Source organism: Schistocerca piceifrons, chromosome 4, assembly GCF_021461385.2.
Source record: "Schistocerca piceifrons isolate TAMUIC-IGC-003096 chromosome 4, iqSchPice1.1, whole genome shotgun sequence".
NCBI lineage: Eukaryota > Metazoa > Arthropoda > Insecta > Orthoptera > Acrididae > Schistocerca > Schistocerca piceifrons.
In genome coordinates this window covers 310,490,612-310,504,243 of record NC_060141.1, presented here as the reverse complement: position 1 = coordinate 310,504,243, position 13,632 = coordinate 310,490,612, and positions in this window count along the sequence as shown.

The following is a 13,632-nucleotide window of genomic DNA, read 5'->3' as shown; positions in this document are numbered from 1 at the left end:
ACAGTTTATATGTTAGCAAATACTTCAGAGGAAATTCAACACAAAACGTACTTGCCAGAGCTATGTGCCTGACTGATTGCACATTGAAAATTATCCAAAAAGCAAAAGTATTTCTTGCATGGAGCAGCAACGGAACACCTATGATTTTTCAGCTTTTGATATAATTTTCAGTGTCTCTGAAAATACCAAGCCAATAAGAATTGTTGTCAAGTCTCAGGGGGCTCTTGTACCCTTTACCTAATGGATTTCTGGAGTTCATAATATCAAAAATTCTACTGTTGCTTTCACTTCCTTTAAAATTTAGATCACCAACCCTCCTCAAAAACTCCATACTATCTGCCACACTAGAACTCAAAGTCTGTGCAGCTAATGAAACATTCATTTTTCTATTTACATAACTTAGGCTATATGTTGTCCTGATAGTTTGTTGGCAAATGTCATACCTTCTTGTTGTACCTTGTTCAATTGCTCAATGAAATGCCATCCAATAATGCCAGTTGGAGACTCAATAACAGATACTTCTGCTAGAGCGTTTCTGGCTAACTTAATCATATGACACATGTCCAAGATACAATGAACATTGTATTTTTCCACAAGGAAAGTGGCTTTTAAAATCACCCTTGGAAAAATTTAAAGTACAGCCAAGTGAACATAAAGTGCTTATATTTACCTTGCAGCCATCACATGTAACACACCAAACCCTAATGCCAGAACTGTGCAGCCTCTCTAAAGCAGATCTTATCAGTGTGGCCTGATTATTTGCCTGTACAACACTGATAAATAAATATACAATTGGGCATTTAAATTTGCCTTTAATAGAGACAAGCATGAAAACCAGAGCCTCAGATACCTCTATTACTTCTTTTGACTGAGGCACTTCCACACCAAAGTCCATAAAACCTGTGTATCACTTACTTCCTTGGTCCCAAACTACTTGCTTCCTAATTGCCATACTGTCTACTATTAGACATGAATCGCTGAACTGGTCCCTTACAATTGGTTCAAATCAATGAACTTAAAAACCATCTTTTAAGAGGCCAGGTTCACAGTCTACACTTCCCACCCATTTGGAAATCAATGATTTATGGGGCAGATGCATTAATTTTTGCAGGTATGCATATGCTGCTGGTGAATAAAAGTACACACTCATCGCAAACATTTTCACATTTGTTGTGTATCTATTACCCTTTGATGAGAGAGAGTTGTTCACTAAATTGCACACTAATTCCACTTGTGTTCCTTTCTGATGATTGAGGAAGTTATGTAACTTCTCAGGAAGATGCCCCTCCTCCTTCAATGAACTTATGATGTCATCCATGGAAAACACTTTCTTCTCTCTTCTTCGAAGTTTTTCACGGACGCACTTCAGTTTACGTTTTAATTCGTGCACAATGTCTGAGAAAAAATTGCAAATTTCGGTCGCCTTGTCTTCCATTCCTACTTTCGACTGTATACCACAATCAATTACTGAAGAAGCAACTGCACTCTGAAATAAAGAAATAATTTCGTTATATATGATTGAAATAACTCAAGTCATGATGAAACAATATTATAAGAAAACTTTGGGGGTGTGAAAACATCCTTATACTAACGTTTTCGACACAATTCGCAGCTTCTGCATTGGATAAATGGGTCATGCTTTCCACGCAATAATTCTCATTGACAACATTGTCCACGCAATCAGTAGCTTCTACAGTGGGCAAATCGAGCACGGATTCCATGACAGGACGCTAAAAACAAAAATATGGACTTGTATTACAACATTGCTTAGACCTATGTAGCCCATTTGTGTCCGTACAAAATAAGTTCACAAAAGTAAAAAGCACACACATAGCAAGGAAATTAATTAGCTACCTCAAATGGAGAAGCATCGTTGTCACTCACAATCCTAACACCATGTCGTCGTGGCTGTTTATTTGGTGGCATCAAATGTGTCGGAAAGTCAAAAACTTATGGCACTGCTTCGGGTTTGAGACGTTTCTTCCACGTTCCGGGGCTCACTACGTAATCCTCTTGTCGGAAATGGTTTCCGCAAAGAAAACTGTTAGACGTAGGATTAAAACATTTCCGCTTCACGGAAGTAATCCACTTCTTCAGCAGCTCTGGGTGCTTTAGAGGAAACCTATTCAAAAACATCTAATTAGCAAACGCACTAAGTCTGTATTGTATCAGTAGTCCTATTACCTGTGAAATGGTAAGTCATCTTCCTTACTCCATCGCATCGTACAATTGAAAGCGGAACAAGAAATTACCATTTCCATAATCCTTAATTCCTTATACACCGCACAGACCGAGAGAAACTTCTTGCCACATTCGAATATGGCGGGCAATACAGACGACAGTAATCAGCTGGTAGAGCCATCTATCGGTAGGTCCGGTAGTTGAGCATCCCTCATTTCGCTAGCTTTAGACGCCTGTAGCTCGCGGAGACACTGCCTACGCCTGTCACGTGAGGCGGCCGGCCACTAGCGCGGGGGGCGAGCCCAGCGATCGCTCCCACGTTGTAAACATGTTTTCGCTGGACACGCTGGAACTTGTCGAGTTTGACGTCACAGCGGCCCATTGTCCGCTCACCACGTGCATTCGTCGCCTCTTCACGTTTCCCGCCAAAATTGTCTCCCTCGGAGCTGAGTCACACAATGGTCAGCCATTTCCCTGCAACACTTCCGGCACCACGTTCAAACCTGCAGATACCGGCCTCACACAGCCGTTCGCACGTGCCCTTGTGCGATCGAGAACGCAGTGCTACACTTTTGGCGGCAAAGTTTGCTCGACAGTGGAATCCGCCATGACTATATAACAGCACCTTTGGACCGCACTAGAACGCACGCTAATTGACTCGCTCTCGCGTGCACATAATAACAGTACAATCGCTGCGCCACCACCCTGCTTACGTCACACACCCTTACACGCGACGGACATAGCCTTCTGTAAATACCTGGAAAATGACTCTTTATTTCAGACATTACGGTCATGCATGTGTATTCCAACTGACTTCTCCATGCTCACACAGCGAAACTCCAGAGCGCAGTTGACGTACGCGCGGCCGGTTGAGCCCGCTCCCTGGCCAGCTGACGTCAAGCGGTTTACGGTGCCCTCCCAGCCCCCACGGCCCATGCGACAGGTAGGCCGCGTCGCCTGAAGGCCCCCGCCCGCGAACACTTAATACCGGACACGAAGTTTCCTGTCAACCGCGTGCCGTGCGCGTTTACTCGTCGCGAGAACGCTCGCTAATTCACTCTCACCACTCCACTATATTAAATAATTCCATTTACAATTTCAGATACATATTCACACGTGTTCAACTCCCTAATATCAACTACTTTTTGAGGACCAGAACGCTACCTCCTCCTCCTAGGAACCAGCGCCAAGTTTGAAATCCGCCAGTAAACAAAGCTCACTTGCGCTTCCGCCACCAACCTAAGAAAATTGTTTGAAACTAAGCTACCAGCACTCAACCTCTTCCTACACGTTTCTGGTAAACAGAATGTTTTTTCTACAGACTTGGAAACTTCCTTGACGTCACAGCCCGCGATCGTCCACGTGGCTCTGTCAGACAAAGAACGCTCTCACTAAGTTAACTGATCACCTGAATCTCATTATTCAGCCCACATGCTTCGATTATCTAATCCAGGATCTTGGCGAAAACACACATCCGTACACATGAGCCATCGCACGCACCTAGCTTAGTACCTACGCAAGTGAATGTAACAAAGTCCACATGACTATTTAATTAATCTGATCAATTAATTAACCTCTCTCATGCGGAAAACTACCACGTCCACCTAGACTTGGAATCAATTTTCGCCACTACCACACCCACCTGGACTTGAAATGAAATAGTTAAAGTCTCTACCGACCACCACGTCCTTTTACCGACCCATGTTCGTTGGCTAACATGTACTAATGCTTGCTTCCGTTTACTAACGTGTACTACCCACATTAACTTATATCACATTCTGTCTATACAAATAAGCCAAGCTTCAATTCTGATGGTCAGTAGGTGTTTCGCTACCAAACACAAGAAAGTTGTGGCAAACGAAGCCACTAACCTAAGTCACCTGTGATGACTCAAAATCGTCTGCTTTGCCTCTCTCACACACCACGAGCGCGAGACCGCCCACATCACAGTCTGGACCTTTATAATAGCGTCGGACTTACTCCTGTATAAATATTCTAGCTAAACTATGACCCTAGTACTGTTGTTCAATCGACACGGCCTAGCACATGGCCAGAGCACACCCCCAGTACCTAAGCTGAGAACATGGCTCGCCACATCTTTAGTTAACCGCTGAGAGACGGAGATATGCTGCAATCACATCCCTCGCGCTCTCGTAGCTACTCACCTCAGCAATTCGAACTAACAAACCCTCCAAGTAGAAAAAATAACAACCAACTCGAACTCTCTCATATTCTATATCGTCCCACAAATACTTAACGTACATTTTATTTACGCATCGAGTGCACCTATCACTCTCATACAAAAAACACTCGTCCTGATATGCCTGGTGTCATGTTGCACAGTCGGCAGACACGCAAACAGCTCATAATTTCAGTGCACAATATCAAACTGCTCCTCAATAATACAGTACACATAACTGTAAACACCATGAGTACTCGTAATCTGTCCAAATAACGCACAGCAAAGTAACTCAACAGACACGCGCAATCAACCTATCCCACATTAAGGCACACTTGCGACAGCTCTCAATTCGCTCAAAGGCCTCTGTTCAACCCTTCAAACATGGCCTGATGACAGTCGCATTCACACCGAACACCTGAGAAATTCATATCACCTACACGCCGAACATGACTATCCAAGCCAGGCCACGCGAGTCGTCTGTCGCCGTCCTAACTCAGTGCGGTCCAAGACACATGTTAAGGCCGCATTCCATTGCTCGCCGGCCTATATGCGACACATCTCCACCCGCACGTCTGTTGTCAGAATAGCTGAGAGCGAGTTCACACACACACCGCCCGCACACATCCCAGCGCTTCTCTCCCTTTCAATCTAAAACGATTATTTGAAAACTAAAAAGAAAAAAATAAGATCCCAGTCAACCTCTCCAAAATTGTATAGTGCCCCCCAAAAATAGATAACGCTCGCTTTCGTGTTTTCTAAGCTTATTTGTAAATTCAAATTCTTACCCTAAAAGAACTTGTTCACCAAATTAATACTGAAAGCGCTCCCCACCTCCTACCTTTCCAGCTCTCAACCGTCCTATATCCCAGCACAACCGATTAATCATTCTCATTCCTTCTTATCGAATTTTCTGGTCTAATTTCCTCAGGACCCGTTATCGAACTACCATTCTGCTTTGCTTTCTGATGCTTCCTGTGCTTACTTTTACAGAGATCGCTAAATTACCTGCACAGCCCCCCTCAATCTACACACACACACACACACACACACACACACACACACACACACTCACGGTCATCCTCATCCCATAACATAAGCATTCGTAGCCTTACAATCCATTATATACAAACCCTACACAATGTAAACCACATTAACTTTACAATACCCACTACATGCCCCAATTCTCTCAATTCCTAAGAAAGCACTGTGAACCTGCTCTTTCTTTCTACACACGCCACACTCAGCGGTAATCAGCCCTTCTGCATCAACGGACGGAAGTCCCTCTCAGAACTGTTCCACAAATTCGGCGATTGCTCCCCCTCAACACAAATGCGTTACTCTCTCTTCTTCTTCCTTGCCTGCTCGCTTTTTTCTACAAACTTATCCAGACTCATAGACTACAAGAACACACCTTTTTTTCTAAGTACAGCATCCTTTAAACCACTCAATAACTAGAAACAAACAGACCAAAAAATTACTTTTACAGAGATCGCTAAATTACCTCCACAGCCCCCCTCAATCTACACACACACACACACACACACACACACACACGGTCATCCTCTCTACTCATCCCATAACATAAGCATTAGTAGCCTTACAATCCATTATATACAAACCCTACACAATGTAAACCACATTAACTTTACAATCCCACTACATGCCCCAATTCTCTCAATTCCTAAGGAAGCACTGTGAACCTGCTCTTTCTTTCTACACACGCCACACTCAGCGGTAATCAGCCCTTCTGCATCAACGGACGGAAGTCCCTCTCAGAACTGTTCCACAAATTCGGCGATTGCTCCCCCTCAACACAAATGCGTTACTCTCTCTTCTTCTTCCTTGCCTGCTCGCTTTTTTCTACAAACTTATCCAGACTCATAGACTACAAGAACACACCTTTTTTTCTAAGTACAGCATCCTTTAAACCACTCAATAACTAGAAACAAACAGACCAAAAAATTATATTCGCACTCTCGAATACCGAAGTCCTTGATCTCATTATACTTTTACAGTTAAATCTTACGATCGCGGTTTCATTTGATTGGCATTCCACAATGAGCTAAGTATCGAAAATACACTCTCTTGACCGCTGTTACTCTGGAGATATCTCTACCGTCCTTACGACTTCCTCTCTACTCATCACATAACATAATCAATATTAACTTTACAGTGCAGTATATACAAAGGCTACACAATAAACCACATTAACTTCACAATACAGTAAATACACATTTGACACAAAACAGTGCACTTATCCAGTATATCTCTGCAGCATGCGAAAAAAATATCCTATCCCTACAGTGTCTACATACAGCAATGCTCCCCAATCCTAGGAAAGCACCGTCAACCTGTTCTCTTTACAGACCCGACACTCAGAGCAAATCTTCCCTCTTACATCAGCGGACCTAAGTCACCCTCAGAACTCTTTTTTACAAATTCGGTATCGTCCCCTCCTCAGCAAAAACGCCTTACTGTCTCTCCTTCCTTATCTGTTCGCTTTTCTTCAAACATCCTCAGAGTCATAGACTGCAAGAACACATGCACTTTCTCCATAATATTACACCATTTTAGCTGTACTTCTCAATATCATGCACTAGCCTACACCCTACCAATCACTAGTTATCATAATTCCCAAGATATAGACTTTAAATTAATTCTCTACAAACGCCGAACTTTATCTATGTGCAGCACGCTGTAAACCACTGACTAACTAGAAACAAACGTACGCAAAATGATATTTCCACTCTCGAATACTGGTCTCAGTCATGTAACATTTTCGAGATCTTAGCTATAATTTACACGTCAACTAAGGTCTGTCCCAGGTCTAGAGAACAGACAAGCATGTATCCAATACACCACAATCGATCTTCACTCAGCTAAATAGAGCAAGCAGAAGTAGTCAACAGGGCAATCTACATCCCATCGAAGAACACTCCAACCCAAATCAATCATCTTCTCAAATTCTGACTTGATCACCAAAGCCGCTCAACACATAATATTACTTCGCTATTCGGTCGTCTAGAGGACATCAAAGTTCGCTCTTACAGATCCATACACCCCAACAGGTCGCTGCATTCGGACCGGTGCTCCAGTTATTTATTATCATTTATGATCATTTATTATGATTTATTATTTATTATTATTTATATCATGTTACCTAACAAAAATGGCTCCAAGTTCAACTGTGTTTAGCTCCTATGACAACCACCTGAGCACTCTGTCATCACGTCAGTTGATTACGCAATTACCATTATTCAAGACCGCTGCACCCAGTGCGAATCGTGCCACCTTTCCCGAACCTGCATGCTACATTAAAATTCCAACTTGGCTTCAGTCACACCCTACACATCCTTCAACTGATCCCATTTCCAGATCTTTGCGCATCTGATATATGCAATTTAAGTCGGAGAAAGGCATATCAGTTACCTTCTGCAGCCTGTCTACAAGCAGAATGACCTCAGTTACTGCAACAGGATCTTATCTTGACCATTCGCCTGAAATTCAAGCGCCGCCAGCGGCATGTCAAAGCCACATATCTGTACATCTAAACAGCCGTCCACTAAGCCCCAGGACCAGCATGCCGTAGTGGGCTCTCTCCCTATACCTGCTCTCCAGCTATTGTCTAACGACATACACTACACAGACGGATTCCTGAATAGCACAGATCTCTATCCTCCCCTGTATCTCCAACTCGACATGTAAACAGTGTTCCCCCCCGGCCAGCGAACCCATCGTCATTCACGTTGCGCCGACAATTCTGTCAAAACTCACTTTCTAAGCAAAGATGAGTATTCATTTAGAACAAATAGGCAAACATAACCCCAAGCAGAAGTCATACATATGATTAAAAAGAAAAAAAATGACCTCAATTTAGATTATCCGACATTTATTTACGTGTCCTAATGATACAGTCGTAGATGAGTCGTGTCATCCACTCGCTCACTCCTTCTACACACGCTTTCACAGAACTTGTTCTACTTATATGCCACCCACCCTGTTATAATAATTTTGAACAAGCATTTACGCCCCCACATACAAGCCAGCTCAATAGAACATAATAATTCCTTTTTCCACAGACAGCCATATTCGGTGAACACTTAAATGTACTAAATTATGCATACATGTAATCAAATAAGCAAATACTTTTACCGACATACACACACCTCTCACTGAGGATAGGGCATTTAATATTATATACTTAAACACAAACCAATGATAACCATATTCCGACGCACACCTTGTCCTCGTAATAAAGCACGCTGGCCAATCATGTGACAGCATGTTTTCCTAATTTCAATGTCATAGCTAAACCATACCTCCTCTACTTTGCAAGTATCATTGCGAGCATTGATAGATGACTGCTCAGTACGTCCATTCACACTTAATTCTCGAACACATAAAAACGACCAAAGTATACTAGACAACGATATACATATTTCTAAGACCTCGCGCATAGTACTCAATCACTCTCTCTGCCTATGGCGGTCACAGAACAATCTCGCCCTCTTACGTTAAAAGACCATCCTCACTTCGCCATTGACCACTCTACCCCAGAACGTCGCTACCCAATTAATCCTCAACCGAGCAGAGGAATATAGCTACACTTCACCTCTCTTGTCTGAATAGAGCTTTCCTAGACCTAACCCATCCAAATGCACCACATTTCTCGAGATGTACCCAAGTATTGGAGCTTAGCACACCATATTGATCTATAGATAGAAAACCAATGTGCACTCCGTGTGCATACCGGGGGGAGTCATTCCAGCTGTGGAAAGGGTCCTTCCGGATGCCATGAAGGGTACAGGATGCACCCATCTGCAGGTGGTCGCTCATGTCGGCACCAATGATGTGTGTCGCTATGGATCGGAGGAAATCCTCTCTGGCTTCCGGCGGCTATCTGATTTGGTGAAGACTGCCAGTCTCGCTAGCGGGATGAAAGCAGAGCTCACCATCTGCACCGTCGTCGACAGGACTGACTGTGGACCTTTGGTACAGAGCCGAGTGGAGGGTCTGAATCAGAGGCTGAGACGGTTCTGCGACCGCGTGGGCTGCAGATTCCTCGACTTGCGCCATAGGGTGGTGGGGTTTCGGGTTCCGCTGGATAGGTCGGGAGTCCACTACACGCAACAAGCGGCTACACGGGTAGCAGGGGTTGTGTGGCGTGGGCTGGGAGGTTTTTTAGGTTAGATGGCCTTGGGCAAGTACAGAAAGGGCAACAGCCTCAACGGGTGCGGGGCAAAGTCAGGACATGCGGGGACCAAGCATCAATCGGTATTGTAATTGTAAACTGTCCAACCTGCGTTGGTAAAGTACCGGAACTTCAAGCGCTGATAGAAAGCACTGAAGCTGAAATCGTTATAGGTACAGAAAGCTGGCTGAAGCCAGAGATAAATTCTGCCGAAATTTTTACAAAGGTACAGACGGTGTTTAGAAAGGATAGATTGCATGCAACCGGTGGTGGAGTGTTCGTCGCTGTTAGTTGTAGTTTATCCTGTAGTGAAGTAGAAGTGGATAGTTCCTGTGATTTATTATGGGTGGAGGTTACAGTCAACAACCGAGCTAGGTTAATAATTGGCTCCTTTTACCGACCTCCCGACTCAGCAGCATTAGTGGCAGAACAACTGAGAGAAAATTTGGAATACATTTCACATAAATTTTCTCAGCATGTTATAGTCTTAGGAGGAGATTTCAATTTACCAGACATAGACCGGGACACTCAGATGTTTAGGACGGGTGGTAGGGACAGAGCATCGAGTGACATTATACTGAGTGCACTATCCGAAAATTACATCGAGCAATTAAACAGAGAACCGACTCGTGGAGATAACATCTTGGACCTACTGATAACAAACAGACCCGAACTTTTCGACTATGTATGTGCAGAACAGGGAATCAGTGATCATAAGGCCGTTGCAGCATCCCTGAATATGGAAGTTAATAGGAATATAAAAAAAGGGAGGAAGGTTTATCTGTTTAGCAAGAGTAATAGAAGGCAGATTTCAGACTACCTAACAGATCGAATCGAAAATTTCTGTTCCGACACTGACAATGTTGAGTGTTTATGGAAAGAGTTCAAGGCAATCATAAAATGCGTTTTAGACAGGTACGTGCCGAGTAAAACTGTGAGGGACGGGAAAAACCCACCGTGGTACAACAACAAAGTTAGGAAACTACTGCGAAAGCAAAGAGAGCTTCACTCCAAGTTTAAACGCAGCCAAAACCTCTCAGACAAACAGAAGCTAAACGATGTCAAAGTTAATGTAAGGAGGGCTATGCGTGAAGCGTCCAGTGAGTTCGAAAGTAAAATTCTATGTACCGACTTGACAGAAAATCCTAGGAAGTTCTGGTCTTACGTTAAATCAGTAAGTGGCTCGAAATAGCATATCCAGACACTCCGGGATGATGATGGCATTGAAACAGAGGATGACACGCGTAAAGCTGAAATACTAAACAACTTTTTCCAAAGCTGTTTCACAGAGGAAGACCGCACTGCAGTTCCTTCTCTAAATCCTCGCACAAACGAAAAAATGGCTGACATCGCAATAAGTATCCAAGGAATAGAAAAGCAACTGGAATCACTCAACAGAGGAAAGTCCACAGGACCTGACGGGATACCAATTCGATTCTACACAGAGTACGCGAAAGAACTTGCCCCCCTTCTAACCGCCGTGTACCGCAAGTCTCTAGAGGAACGGAAGGTTCCAAATGATTGGAAAAGAGCACAGGTAGTCCCAGTCTTCAAGAAGGGTCGTCGAGCAGATGCGCAAAACTATAGACCTATATCTCTGACGTCGATCTGTTGTAGAATTTTAGAACATGTTTTTTGCTCGAGTATCATGTCGTTTTTGGAAACCCAGAATCTACTATGTAGGAATCAACATGGATTCCGGAAACAGCGATCGTGTGAGACCCAACTCGCTTTATTTGTTCATGAGACCCAGAAAATATTAGATACAGGCTCCCAGGTAGATGATATTTTTCTTGACTTCCGGAAGGCGTTCGATACAGTTCCGCGCTGTCGCCTGATATACAAAGTAAGAGCCTACGGAATATCAGACCAGCTGTGTGGCTGGATTGAAGAGTTTTTAGCAAACAGAACACAGCATGTTGTTATCAATGGAGAGATGTCTACAGACGTTAAAGTAACCTCTGGCGTGCCACAGGGGAGTGTTATGGGACCATTGCTTTGCACAATATATATTAATGACCTACTAGATAGTGTCGGAAGTTCCATGCGGCTTTTCGCGGATGATGATGTAGTATACAGAGAAGTTGCAGCATTAGAAAATTGTAGCGAAATGCAGGAAGATCTGCAGCGGATAGGCACTTGGTGCAGGGAATGGCAACTGACCCTTAACATAGACAAATGTAATGTATTGCGAATACATAGAAAGAAGGATCCTTTATTGTATGATTATATGATAATGGAACAAACACTGGTAGCAGTTACTTCTGTAAAATATCTGGGAGTATGCGTGCGGAACGATTTGAAGTGGAATGATCATATAAAATTAATTGTTGGTAAGGCGGGTACCAGGTTGAGATTCATTGGGAGAGTCCTTAGAAAATGTAGTCCATCAACTAAGGAGGTGGCTTACAAAACACTCATTCGACCTATACTTGAGTATTGCTCATCAGTGTGGGATCTGTACCAGATCGGGTTGACGGAGGAGATAGGGAAGATCCAAAGAAGAGTGGCGCGTTTCGTCACAGGGTTGTTTGGTAACCGTGATAGCGTTACGGAGATGTTTAACAAACTCAAGTGGCAGATTCTGCAAGAGAGGCGCTCTGCATCGCGGTATAGCTTGCTCGCCAGGTTTCGAGAGGGTGCGTTTCTGGATGAGGTATCGAATATATTGCTTCTCTCTACTTATACCTCCCGAGGAGATCACGAATGTAAAATTAGGGAGATCCGAGCGCGCACGGAGGCTTTCAGATAGTCGTTCTTCCCACGAACCATACGCGACTGGAACAGGAAAGGGAGGTTATGACAGTGGCACGTAAAGTGCCCTCCGCCACACCTCGTGGGGTGGCTTGCGGAGTATAAATGTAGATGTAGATGTAGATAGTAACAGATCTCAAAGTGCCTTAATTTAATAGCATACAGTTAAGAAGAACAAGAATGGAGTGATATTTATACGCAACGTAATTCAACACATATTTACGTAAACCATCCAATCTAGCTGCATATGGCTAGAACGCAGGCTATATCATGTGACTAAAGCATCCAGGTAGAACACTGGAAAAAAATCGACCTTCAGCAACTTGTCTTTCTACAGAATAAATAGGTCAACGTTTAAATCCTACAAAAAAAATGGCGGGAAGTTTGAATTCCAACAGGATAATGCATGCAAAGACCGTATTCTTCTTTATTATTATTATTGATTATCATTCATTAACATTCATTATCATTCATTATCATTTATTAACATTTATTATCACTCATTGTCATTCATTATCATTCATTATCGTTTATTATTATTTATTATCATTTATTATTATTTATTTATTATTGACCTGCCTCCACTAGAAAATTCCCTCCGAATTCAAATTCCAACATGATAATGGCTGCAAAACCTTACTTTTGTTTATTATTCATTATCATACATTAACATTCATTATCATTCATTGGCATTCATTATCATTCAGTATCATTTATTATCATTCATTATCATTTAATCGACCTTCAGCAACTTGTCTTTCTCCAGAATAAATGAGTCAACATTTAAATCCTACCTAGTTACAGCTGTGTCTCAATCGATCATCCCGTACACTCTCTGTTAACCTTTAACACAGAGGTGAGTAAGTTTATTTTATTTATTTTTTTATTTTTTTATTTATTGTTCCATTGGACCAAATTAAGGAGAAGTCTCCATGGTCATGGAACGAGTCAATACATGAAATTATAACACGATATTAGAAACAGATAAAATGAAATATAAAAAAACATTCAGCTGACAAGTCGTAAGTTTAAATAAAGAAAATCAACAATGTAACACTGGCATTTGCTTAATTTTTTAGCTCTTCCAGGACCTCTTCGACAGAATAGAAGGAGTGAGCCATGAGGAAACTCTTCAGTTTAGACTTAAAAGAGTTTGGGCTACTGCTAAGATTTTTGAGTTCTTGTGGTAGCTTAATGAAAATGGATGCAGCAGAATACTGCACTCCTTTCTGCACAAGAGTCAAGGTAGTGCATTCCACATGCAGATTGGATTTCTGCCTAGTATTAATTGAGTGAAAGCTGCTAACTCTTGGGAATAGGCTAA